This window comes from Chrysemys picta, chromosome 16 (assembly GCF_011386835.1).
Source record: "Chrysemys picta bellii isolate R12L10 chromosome 16, ASM1138683v2, whole genome shotgun sequence".
In the NCBI taxonomy this organism is placed as follows: Eukaryota; Metazoa; Chordata; order Testudines; family Emydidae; genus Chrysemys; species Chrysemys picta.
The window spans coordinates 8273796-8286974 of record NC_088806.1 but is presented as its reverse complement, the minus strand read 5'-3'; the positions used below and the strand labels follow the sequence as shown (position 1 = coordinate 8286974).

General features: G+C 46.7%; 1 non-coding gene across 1 annotated transcript; it reads right to left on the bottom strand.

Moving 5' to 3' along the window:
* Positions 1–71, bottom strand: TRNAV-AAC (transfer RNA valine (anticodon AAC)). The gene has a single exon. It is a non-coding gene; the product is annotated as a tRNA-Val (tRNA).
* Positions 72–13179: the final 13108 nt, after the last annotated feature.

Genomic DNA, 13179 nt, shown 5'->3' with positions numbered 1-13179 from the left:
TGTTTCTGCCTGGCTGAACCAGGGGCCTTTTGCATGTTAGGCAAATGTGATAACCACTACACTACAGAAACCCTCTTACAGTGTTCTGCCCCTCCCTTCAACTTCCATCCACTTTGCTGGCACTCACCCTGGCACACAGCGAGGGCAAACCTAGAGAAAGAGGTGGCAGCTCTTCGATAGGTCAGCTGCTAGAGAAGAAGGCTGGTACGGGTGTTCAGGAAGTGATCCTTATGTTGCCCTTGTGATTCTTGCTTGAAGGAGAGCTTCTTTTTCTTCCCCTTGCTGACAAAGAGCAAGAGAAGAATGAAAAATCCAGTGGGCCAACTCGGTGCAGAAGCCCATGCTGTCTTTTCCTGCTGCATAGCCTGAAATGAGGGACTCGTGGCAGTTAAAGGCACTGCTGCACTGTCAGAAAACATCCCACCCCTGCACAAAGTGGGATAAAAGAGCATGCCAAAGCCCAGGATTGAACCAGGGACCTGTAGATCTTCAGTCTAGCACTCGCCCAACTGAACTACTTCAGTAGCTGCTAGGTTGCTCTTTAGCCTACTGTTTTTCTGTTTGGAATGTTTTTGTCAGCTTGGCACAGAAAAATGACATCATTGTGAGCGGCCCATGAAGGCAAGATTAACTTTTGCCTTCCTTGCTCAGCTTTACTTGCTTCCTCGCACTATTCCTGCCATAGTTCCTGGGTTACCTGAAGGTGACGGGGGCCCAGTGGTACGAGGAGGAAGTTGGGCAGCTAGACCCTGGTGGCAAAAGTCCTGCTACCACTTGCAACCCCACTCTCTTCTTCCAGCTTCACATATTGGCCACCAGGGACTGGGTGCCCAGCAGCACAATGGAAGGCGGTGGACAGAGCTACCCTCACCTTGAAACTCCAGCTCATTAAACCATATCTTCAATCAATGATGGCCAATGAGAGACCAACATAGCACTTGAAAATGCCATTGGTCAATCTTTGGATCTCCCTAATGCTGCACTTCAGTTCATGAGGGCAAAGGCGAGAAAAGCGACCTTTGAACTAAAGGACTATGGTTAACATTCTAAGGCTATCTCTTACTGTAAGACTATTTAATACTGATCCACCCTGTATTGGTGACAGTTTGATTTCTAGATATTAGTTCATTTCAGTTACTGTTAAAATTAAAAAGTTTCTGTAAGCTTAGAGGAAATGAATTTGATTTACTTGCTTATATATGGCATGAATAAATACAGGTTTACAGATCCTAGCATGCAAATGTATCATCTTATATGACAGAGAAAATCATGCATCCAAATTGTGAATCAAAATCATGAAATGAGCTACAAATGCAATGAAAAATAAGATATTCAAAAGTTTAACAGATTGGGGGCAGGCACCGAAGACGCGTCTTGCCTGGGGTGCCATTTGGTTTAAGGCAGACCCTGACAGGGAGAACAGGAGTTCGTTTCACATGCCTATTTTCAGGCTGCAATCTGTGGCAACTTGCTCTGTGGAAGGGATTCTGGTAGCCCAGACTTAGGGCTGGAACAGGCCCCTGATTTAGGGGTGGCTGCATGGTTTACTACACTCTGATTTCTCAAACAATCTGTATCTCTCAAAGTCTCAGATCTGCGTCCCCATAATGGTCCACATTCTATGGAAAGGAGCAGCATCAAGGGTTAGGGATGAGCCACAGGGCACTACATGGGTGGCAGAGGCTTCAGGAGCCCAGAGTGTTTGCCTGTCTGGGGCATTTTGGCTGAGACCTCAGGGACACATTGTGAGGCAGAATCCCAGGCATCTATATGAAAGAAGCATAAGGCCATAAGAACGGCCATAGTGGGTCCATCTAGCCCAGTATCCTGTCTTCTCATAGTGGCCAAAGTCAGGTGCTTCAGAAGGAATGAACAGAACAAGTTTGAGTAGCAGCCGTATTAGTCTGTATCCGCAAAAAGAACAGGAGTACTTGTGGCACCTTAGAGACTAACAAATTTATTAGAGCATAAGCTTTCGTGGACTACAGCCCACTTGCATCCGAAGAAGTGGGCTGTAGTCCACGAAAGCTTATGCTCTAATAAATGTGTTTGTCTCTAAGGGGCCACAAGTACTCCTGTTCTTTGAACAGAACAAGTAATCATCAAGTGATCTATCCCTTGTCACCCATTCCCACCTCCTGGCAAACAGAGGCTAGGGACACTGTCCCCATCCATCCTGGCTAATAGCCTATCATCCATGCTCATTTTTTAGCTCATTTTTTTGAACCCTGTTATAGTCTTGGCCTTCACAACTTCCTCTGGCAAGAAGTTCCACCGGTTGACTGTGCGTTGTGTGAAAAAATACTTCCTTTTGTTTGTTTTAAATGTGCTGCCTAGTAATTTCATTGGGTGATTCCTAGTCCTTGTGTATGAGAAGGAATAAGTAGCAGAGGGGTAGCCGTGTTAGTCTGAATCTGTAAAAAGCAACAGAGGATCCTGTGGCACCTTTAAGACTAACAGAAGTACTGGGAGCATAAGCTTTCATGAGTAAGAACCTCACTTCTTCAGATGCAAGAAGTGAGGTTCTTACCTATGGGAGAAGGAATAAGTAACACTTCCTTATTTACTTTCGCCACACCAGTCATGATTTTCTAGACCACTATCATATCCCCATTTAGTCATCTTTTTTCCAAGCTGAAAAGTCCCAGTCTTATTATTCTCTCCTCATATGGCAGACACTCTATACCCCTTTTCTGAACCTTTTCCAATTCCAATACATCTTTTTTAAGATGGGGTGACCATATTTGCATGCAGCAGTCAAGATATGGGCATACCACGGATTTATACAATGGCAATAAGACTTTCTGTCTTATTATCTATCCCTTTCTTAATGATTCCCAACATTCTGTTTGCTTTGTTGACTGCCACTGCACATTGAATGGCTGTTTTCAGAGAACTATCTACAGTGACTCCAAGATCTCTCATTTGAGTTGCAACAGCTATTTTACATCCCATCGTTTTATATGTACAGTTGGGATTATGTTTTCCAAATTATATCATTTTGCATTTATTAACATTGAATTTCATCTGCCACTTTTTTGCCCTTTCACCCAGTTTTGTGAAATCTCTTTTTAACTCCTCACAGTCTGCTTTGGACTTAACTATCCTCAGTAGTTTTGGATTATCTGCAAATTTTGTCACCTCACTTTTTAGCAGATCGTTTATGAATATGTTGAATAGTACTGGTCCCAGTACAGACACCACTAGGTACCTGTTTCCAGCCTGAAAACTGACCATTTATTCCTACCCTTTGTTTCCTATCTTTTAATCAGTTATTAATCCATGTGAGGACCTTCCAGAGATGAAAGTAAGCCGGTACATTCCCATATGGCGTACCGGCAAGAGCTGGAACGCCATGCCGGACTGGACCGGCTTCCCCAGGCTGGTGATTTAAAGGGCCCAGGACTCCCTGCAGTGACCTGAGCCCCGGGCCCTTTAAATCGCCCCCTGAGCCCTACTGCCGGAGCCCCAGGGAGCAAATCACTACCATGGAATGCTGCTCTCTCCTGCTCTACGAACACAGAGCAGGGGCAGTGGAAGCTTCCTTACAGTGGGGGGGGGCACCATTGTCTGAACTGTGGTGCTTCCATGACACCCCTTCCCCAAGGACCCACATTCACACCACTTCTCCCCCTGAGGCCACACCCACAGACCACCTCTTCCCCCCCCAAGACTCTACCCTTTTCCCCCTCCATCATTTGTCCTAACAGCTGGTAAAGAGTGGGGGGGCATGGCCCTCTAAACCCCCTGTTCCAGCACCAGTGACACAGAGCTAAGCAGGCAGATGTGAGTGTGCATGAATGTGTATGTGACAGAGACTGCTGTGCTGAACTGAGCCAGTGAGGAAAGCGGGGGCTGATGTCGGGGCTGTCCACCTCCCCCTGCCTCAGGACTGGTTGCTTCCAGGAGCTGTCTGAACTTAGAGACAGTGTGCCGACACACTCACTCTTCCCCAACACACACACTGTCTCTCCCCACACACAAACAGTCTCTACCCCACCATGCACATTGCAGTTGAAAAGCAGGTGGCATCTAGTAGGATGCCCATGGAACAATGGGATAGAGAAGCCTGCATCATGTGATGCTGTACCGGCCCATGAGGCATTGAAAACCCTTCCCAAAACACCCTGTGGCCAGTGGGATAGCTACCCACAGTGCACTGCTCTCTGTGGCAATGCAAGAGCTGCTAGCGTGGATGTGCTCTGGTGACACAAGGGGCATACTGTGGATGTGCAACAGCTGTTTAATTAAACTACTTTAACTAAAGTGGCATAACCCTGTGGTGTAGACATAGCCTGAAAGTGAGACAAGACTAGTGCCCATTAAAACTAAAGAACCACAACTTCCTTTGTAGTTGGCAGGATTCCAACCCATGCAGGGATACCCCACTGGATTTCTAGTCCATTGGCTTAACCGTTCAGCCATAACTACTGCCTTTTTACAGTTCTCTCACTACACACTAGTTCTGTTCTCACTGACTGATCAATTCCAATTGTTTCCTCAGACCAGCTTCCACAACACACGCACTGCTGTGGCATTGTGTAAGTGTGTCCATGGCTGAACTGCAAGAATTCCTGCTCATTTCCCTTCTGGCTGGAGCATGATGAGAGTGTGTTTGTGGTTAATGACGTTGCTGTAGATTGTTCTCCATTTCCTACCTTGATAATTCAGACAGTCCCTTTCCCGTCATATCCCCAGTACGTCAGTGATTGTGATAGCAGAGGTCAGGTTTTCTCTGGGTCACTAAGCTTTTCCATGGGGTTGGTGGCTCCTTTCTTTCCTCACCTGGAGTAAACTCAGCTTTTTATTCCGTCCTTCATGTTTCACGGAATAACAACAAATGACCAAAGAAAGAGGTGGACAGGGTGGGTCTCAGGGGAGGGGCAGAGAGGTTCAAGTGGTGGACAGGGCAGGGGAGGGCGCAGAGAGGCATGGGTGGTAAGCAGGGCGGGTCTCAGAGGAGAGGTCAGAGAGGTGTGGATGGTGGGCAGGACAGGTCAGGGGAGGGGCAGAGAGATCAGATGTGGGCAGACACAATTTCGTTAGCTGCTGTAGACACCATGGCTTAGCTAGCTAAAGCCCTTGTTTTGTAAACAGGAGATCTTGGGTTCAACTCCCAGTGGTGCCTTGCGGAGTGGCTTTTGGGGCACCTTGTATTGGCTAGATAGACTATTGGTCTAGCCCAGTGTGGTTTTTCTTATGGTTAAATTACACTCACAGGCACTGATAATAGAGTTTCTGAAAGTTTGGGTGTTAAGAGCTGATAGATCAGTGTTCTAGTCCCCTCACAGACAGCCCCTTCCCTCGGGGACAGGGGCAGGTCTGAGCTCTCACACCAAATACCTCTTTGTGGCTACTTGAATCTGTGGGTGGCTCATTTAGGTTTACACTGAAGGTTGAGTCCTGCTCTGTGCACTGTGTCTGAGAACAAAAATCCTAAACCACCTTTTGAAATAACGAAAGCAGCAGGATGTGTTTTTGTCACTGCCCCAAAGCAGACAGACCAATGGAGAAATGCCGTTGAGTCCAGGATTTACCATTTCCACTTGCTAAATTCCCTCCCAACCTTCTGAGTTCCGAGAGCAGGGTACTGAGCCTGAGCTGAGACACGTACACTGCAACTTTACAGCCTAAGCCACATGACCCTGATTAATGTGACATGGGCCAGTCGTGGGTGTTTCATTGCACTGTAGACGTATCCTAACATTATGTCTACGCTGTTATTAAAACACCCAGGGCACCTGTCTGAAAGCCTGTGTCAACTGATTCAGGCTTATGGGGCTTGGGCTGCAAAACTATAAAATTACAGTGCAGACAAATGGGCTTGAGCCAACCTCTGAGACCTATTGAGGGGTGAGGGTTCCTGAACCCAGGCTTCAGTGTGAACACAAATATCTGCACCAGTGTTTAACCCCACAGTTTTAGCTCCGTGAGCTCACGTCAGATGACCCAGGCCAGCCATGCTGCAATGTTTATCACAGGAGAGATGGACTCTAAGGGTATGTTTTCATTGCAATGTGAGCCCAGGTGTGGCACGCTGTGCTCAAAGCAGCACCTGGAAGCCCCATATTCACCACTCTCATATAATGATGATATGGTTTGTACAAAGTCTGCCTTGTGAGGTATCATTCCAAAAGTCTTGAGCTGTTGAACCTTAATGTCTCCTTGCATTCTATGTGCTAGCATTGTCTGGGAAGTTATGAAGTCTTTCTCTGTGTGCGTTACTGAAATATGTTATGAGGTTGGGAAATGCCCACAACCAGCCTTTCAGGTGCAACAATGGAGGAGACAGACTCGCTGCTGGCCCATTAAAGGTATCCACACTCCCAAGAACTATCCCAGGATCCATGTACAATGCAGACTTCTCTGAGATAACCCGGAGACAATGGACACTGCTTGACTCACCTCATAGCAAAGGTGCTTCCTAGCAAGTTGGCAGAAACTATGAAAGAGGGGAAGAGACATCATGACTTGGCCTCTTTCCCTACAACTCAATACCTGGAAACACATCTCGAGGACAAAGACTGAACTGAAATAATTCAGATATCAGAAGAGAATAATAATAATATATTCAAATCAAAGTCCCCAAACAGACTAGTATTGGTTTCTCAGCAGAAAATTTTCAATTTTGGAGATTTTGTTTTCCCAATCAGACGTTGCCAAGGGAAGCAGAAAGAAAATGTTTGAAATGCCTCCTTCAGAACAGCTTCACCTAGACACTCTAGCTGTGGGTCATTTTCATGGCCTTGATGAGGTCAGGGGCATTTTAATAATTTGGGGATGTCCCAGGGTGTTTGGGGGAGATTATGAGGATGTTACCTTTTGAAATAAAAATTAAGAAATACAGAACAAAGAGAATTATTTGAGAAATCTGGGATTTAGACCTATTTTATTGAAAGCAAGGGAGGTCTGAGTTCCTGAGAATGCTTCCTCTAAACAAAAACAATGTGGCTTGGTCTGTCAAAGGGGAGATGGTTATTCGTAAACAAGGGGAGAAAACTAAATGCACATGATGAGAATCCGATTCAAACCAATGTGTACAAAGCATAATAGATTAGCAGTCCATCACCTTAACCACTTGGCCACTTCATCTGAACTGTCAAAGAAAGGACAGGAGGAGAAATCTAAGGCCAGAAGAGGTAGGGACAATAAGGAGTTTTTAAATACTAAGTGTAAGGAGGGTCTGTATGAGCTCCCCCGTCACATCTAGTGATGACCTGGGGGAAAGACTTCAGGAACAGACAGTGTTTACATAGATACACCTACTCTGCCTAGATATGCAGCAAGTATCCTTTGTATAAAACAAACAAAAAAAATATAAAGGTAATTCTTCTGTTTTCCTGCAGTCAGCAAAACATTTGTAAAAAGAAAGGGGTATTTTAAACAATAATCTGTCCCCACCAAGGGAATAGGAAATGTTTATTTTGTTTTTCAGATACTTTATGGACAAGCTGGTGCTAGTGGAAGAACAACCCAGAACACCATGTGTCCACTGTCACAACAAAAAATTGTGTTCTGTGTTGTTTGTCTTGTTATTACTGTTATTTTGGTGGATATTGTAAATTCTTCAGGCATGATACCGCCTTTTCATTGGACATGTCATGCTGCCTCTTTTGGGACCAAGGGAAAATATACCCTAATTAAACCTCTTCCACCCCCTATTCTGCCACCTCCCTCTAAATTGTCTGTGACACACCCATCCCCATGGTGGTCTACCCCCATCCAGAGACCTGTGGTTCTTAATGCAACTGGTTTACAAATGACTATCACTCTGTTCCCCACTGACTGGTATCTCAGTACAACATTTGCTAACTATTCTCAGTTTACCAAAGTAGGTGAAAGAATGTTGCTATGAGTAATTTCACACTCATTTGAATTGGATGGATGGGAATTAAACAAGAACATCCGAAAACAGTGAGCCCTCACAAATTACCTCTGGGAAGGTTGAAACTCGTTGACTCAGCGGCTCAAATCCAATGCTTGGAATATGCCCTAGGGCTACTGGATGGGGGGGATTATAACACGGATTTGCACTTAGCTCAACTAACCGTTTGTTGGGAAATGTTATTCTAACCCTCAATCAGGGTTGGAAGGGACCTCAGGATGTCATCTAGTCCTACTCCCTGCTCAAAGCAGGACCAACACCAACTAAATCATTCCAGACAGGGCTTTGTCAAGCTGGGCCTTATAGACCTCTAAGGATGGAGATTCCACCACTTCCCTAGGTAAGCCATTCCAGTTCTTCACCACCCTCCTAGGGAAACAGTGTCTCCTAATATCCAACCTACACCTCCCGCACTGCAACTTGAGACCATTACTCCTTATTCTGTCATTCAGTACCACTGAGAACAGTCTAGATCCATCCTCTTTGGAACCCCCTTTCAGGTAGTTGAAAGCAGCTATGAAATCCCCCTCATTCTTTTCTTCTGCAGACTAAATAATCCCAGTTCCCTCAGCCTCTCCTTGTAAGTCCCCTGTCCCCTAATCATTTTTGTTGCCCTCCCCTAGATTCTCTCCAATTTGTTTCTGTAGTGGGGGGAGGGCCGAAAACTGGACACAATGCTCCAGATGTGGCCTCACCAGTGCCGAATAGAGGGGAATAATGACTTCCCTCGATCTGTTTGCAATGCTCCTACTAATCCAGCCCAATATGACCAGTTACCCATATTGAATGCAGACACAGCAATATTTGATAAATTGGTTACTGTCCATTCAGTAGGTTATTTCCTATTTATTCATAAATAATGAAGATGCTCTAAGTGGATGGGAAAGAGCTGTCCCATTGGTGTAGTTAATCCATCTCCCTGAGAGGTGATAGCTATGTCACTGGGGGAAGCTATGTCGGTGGTATCTACATGTATATACAAAGTTTAATCAAACCCCATTTTTAAAACCACTCTGGTCTGGGAATGGAAAAGGAGCTCTCTGAGGCAGGGCCTGTCATTCAAAATCCTTAAGATCACTGATTTACCTACACAGATGTGATGGGGGTATAGTTCATGCCTGGTCTACACTATGAGTTTAATATGAATTTAGCGGCGTTAAATCGAATTAACCGTGGACCCATCCACACAACGAAGCCATTTATTTCGAAATAAAGGGCTCTTAAAATTGATTTCTGTACTCCTCCCTGACGAGCGGAGTAGCACCAAAATCGATATTGTCATTTCAAATTAGGGTTAGTGTGGATGCAATTTGATGGTATTGGCCTCCGGGAGCTATCCCACAGTGCACCATTGTGACCGCTCTGGACAGCAATCTGAACTCGGATGCACTGGCCAGGTAGACAGGAAAAGCCCCGCAAACATTTGAATTTCATTTCCTGTTTGCCCAGCACAGGAGAGCACAGGTGACCACAGAGAGCTCATCAGCACAGGTAACCATGCAGGCCGATAATCGAAAAAGAGCACCAGCATGGACATATGGGAGGTACAGGATCTGATTGCTATATGGGGAGAGGATTCAGTGCTAGCAGAACTTCGTTTGAAAAGACAAAATGCCAAAACTTTTGAAAAAATCTCCAAGGGCATGATGGAGAGAGGCCACAGTAGGGACTCAGATCAGTACCGCGTGAAAGTCAAGGAGCTCAGACAAGCCTCTCAAAAAACAAAGGAGGCAAATGGTCGCTCCGGGTCAGAGCCACAGACATGCCCCTTCTATGCTGAGCTGCATGCAATTCTAGGGGGGGCCGCCACCACTATCCCACCTCTGACAGTGGATTCTGAGGTGGGGGTAATCTCATCAGCTACACCTGAGGATTCTGCAGACAGGGAAGAGGAGGAGGATGAGCTTGCGGAGAGCACCCAGCACTCCGTTCTCCCCAACAGCCAGGATCTTTTTCTCAGCCTGACTGAAATACCCTCCCAAGCCAGTACCCAAGACCATGACCCCATGTAAGGGACCTCAGGTTGAGTTTACCTTTTAAAATATAAAACATGGTTTAAAAGCAAGCGTTTTTTAATACTTCTGTTAGTCTTAAAGGTGCCACAGGACCCTCTGTTGCTTTTTGCAGATTCAGACTAACACGGCTACCCCTCTGATAAGTTTTTTAATGATTAATTTGCCCTGAGGACTTGGGATGCATTCGCGGCCAGTACAGCTACTGGAAAAGTCTGTTAATGTGTCTGGGAATGGAGCGGAAATCCTCCAGGGACATTTCCATGAAGCTCTCCTGGAGGTACTCCAAAAGCCTTTGCAGAAGGTTTCTGGACAGTGCAGCCTTATTCCGTCCTCCATGGTAGGACACTTGACCACGCCATGCTAGTAACAAGTAATCTGGTATCATTGCATGATAAAGCCTGGCAGCGTATGGTCCCGGTGTTTGCTGCCATTCCAGTAACATCCGTTCTTTATCTCGCTGTGTTATCCTCAGGAGAGTGATATCGCTCATGATAACCTGGTTGAAATATGGGAATTTAATTAAGGGGACAGAGGTGGCCATTCCTACTGGGCTGTTTGCCTGTGGCTGAAAAGAAATACTTCCATGTAGTAAGCCAAACACCGGGGTGGGGGGAGGATTGGTGCTAAGCTTTTTACATGTGGCTAGCAGGGATCTTCCCTGATACCAGCCACGCGGTGGGGGGAGGGATAAAGCGATCATCCCAGAGAATTGGATGGGGGGGGTAGTTTGTTTTCTGCTGCTGAAGGTTAATAGGAAAACCGCAGCACTCAACAGGCTTTGCTTGGTATGTGGGAAAGGAGGACACAGAAGCCGAAAGACAATGGCTTACCATGGCCGCATGCAAACCGAATTCTGTTGCCCGGACCTGCATCTGTGATCTCTAGCAGCAAAGCCACAGGCACTCAATATTAGGAGACAAAATGCTACCTTGCACAGAAATCACATGTGCTATGTAATGTGAACAGTGTTGTTCACCGTGAAAGACTATAAGCATTGTTCTGTAAAATGTATCTTTTTAAAAAATTCTCTCCTTTTTTCCCTCCCTCCAGCAGCTGCAAATTTTTCAAGCCTCCCTCCTCCGTCCCAAAGGCTATCTCAGATAAGGCGTTGGAAAAAGAGGACGTGAGATGAGATGTTCACGGAAATCATGGAATCCACCCGCAATGAAAGAGCTCATCTGAATGAGTGGAAGGACATAGTTTCAAAGTATAGGAAAGATGCCAGTGAATGTGAGGACAGGAGGGACCAATGTGAGGACATGAGGGACCAAAGTGAGGACAGAAGGGACCAACATCAGGAGAGGAGAGACGCTCGAGATGAGAGGTGGCGGCAGGAAGATCAGAGGAGGCAGGATGCAATGCTGGGGCTGCTACGTGAGCAAAGAGACATGCTCCGGCGTCTGGTGGAGCTTCAGGAACGACAGCAGGATCACAGACTGGGGCTACAGCCCCTGTATAACCCCCCTCTCCCCTCCCCATGTTCCATAGCCTCCTCACCCAGACATGTAAGAACGTGGGGGGAGGCTCCGTGCACCCTCCCATTCCACCCCAGTGGACAGCCCAAGCAAAAGGCTGTCATTATTTTAACCTTTTTTTAGTGGCCTTTTCCTTCCCTCCAATCCTCCTCCCAAACCCCACCCGGGCTACCTTGTCAGTTCTCTCCCTCTTTTTATAATCAATTAATAAAGAATACATGATTTTTAAATGATAGTGACTTTATTTCCTTTAGGGGGAGGGTGGGTTGCCTACAGAGAATGAGTCAATAAAGGGGGTGGGTTTTCATGAAGGAGAAACAAACAGAACTTTCACATGGTAGCCTGGCCAGTCATGAAACTGGTTTTCAAAGCTTCTCTGATGTGCCGTGCTTCCTGGTGTGCTCATCTAATCGCCCTGGTGTCTGGCTGTGTGTAATCAGCAGCCAGGCGATTTGCCTCAGCCTCCCACCCTGCCATAAACATCTCCCCCTTACTGTCACAGAGATTGTGGAGCACACAGCAAGCATCAATAACAATGGGGATATTGGTTTGGCTGAGGTCTGAGCGAGTCAGTAAAGTGCGCCAGCGAAGTTTTAAACGGTCAAATGCACATTCTACCACCATTCTGCACTTGCTCAGCCTGTAGTTGAACAGCTCCTGACTTCTGTCCAGGCTGCCTGTGTATGGCTTCATGAGCCATGGCATTAAGGGGTAGGCTGGGTCCCCAAGGATAACTATAGGCATTTCAACATCCCCAACGGTTATTTTCTGGTCCGGGAAGTAAGTCCCTTGCTGCAGCTGTTTAAACAGAGTAGTGTTCCTGAAGACGCGAGCGTCATGAACCCTTCCCGGCCAGCCCACGTTGATGTTGGTGAAACGTCCCCTGTGATCCACCAGTGCTTGCAGCACCATTGAAAAGTAACCCTTGCGGTTTATGTACTGGGTACCCTGGTGCTCCGGTGCCAAGATAGGGATATGGGTTCCATCTATCACCCCACCACAGTTAGGGAATCCCATTGTGCAAAGCCATCCACTATGGCCTGCACATTTCCCAGAGTCACTACCTTTCGTAGCAGCAGCTCAATGATTGCATTGGCTACTTGCATGACAGCAGCCCTCACAGAAGATTTGCCCACTCCAAATTGATTCCCAACTGACCGGTAGCTGTCTGGCATTGCAAGCTTCCACAGGGCTATCGCCACACGCTTCTCAACTGTGAGGGCTGCTCTCATCCTGGTATTCTGGCGCTTCAGGGCAGGGGAAAGCAAGTCACAAAGTTTCATGAAAGTGCCCTTACGCATGCGAAAGTTTTGCAGCCACTGGGAATCGTCCCACACCTGCAACACTATGCGGTCCCACCAGTCTGTGCTTGTTTTCTAGGCTCAGAATCGGCGTTCCGTGGATAGACCCTGCTCCATCAATAACATGATCTCCAAAGCGCCGGGACCCGTGGTTTGAGAGAATTCTGTGTCCAGGTCCATGTCCTCATCACTCTCGTCACTGTGCTGCCATCACAGCCTCCTCCTTGCCTCGTTTTTCTGGTCCTGATTCAGCATAAACTGCATGATAATGCACGAGGTGTTTACAATATTCATGACTGCTGTCTTGAGCTGAGCGGGCTCCATGCTTGCTGTGGTATGGCGTCTGCTGTGTTCACCCAGGAAACAAGGCGCGAAACGGTTGTCCGCTGTTGCTTTCATGGAGGGAGGGTTGAGGCTATACCCAGAACCACCAGCGACAATGTTTTTTGCCCCATCAGGCACTGGAATCTCAACCCAGAATTCCAGTGGGTGGAGGAGACTGT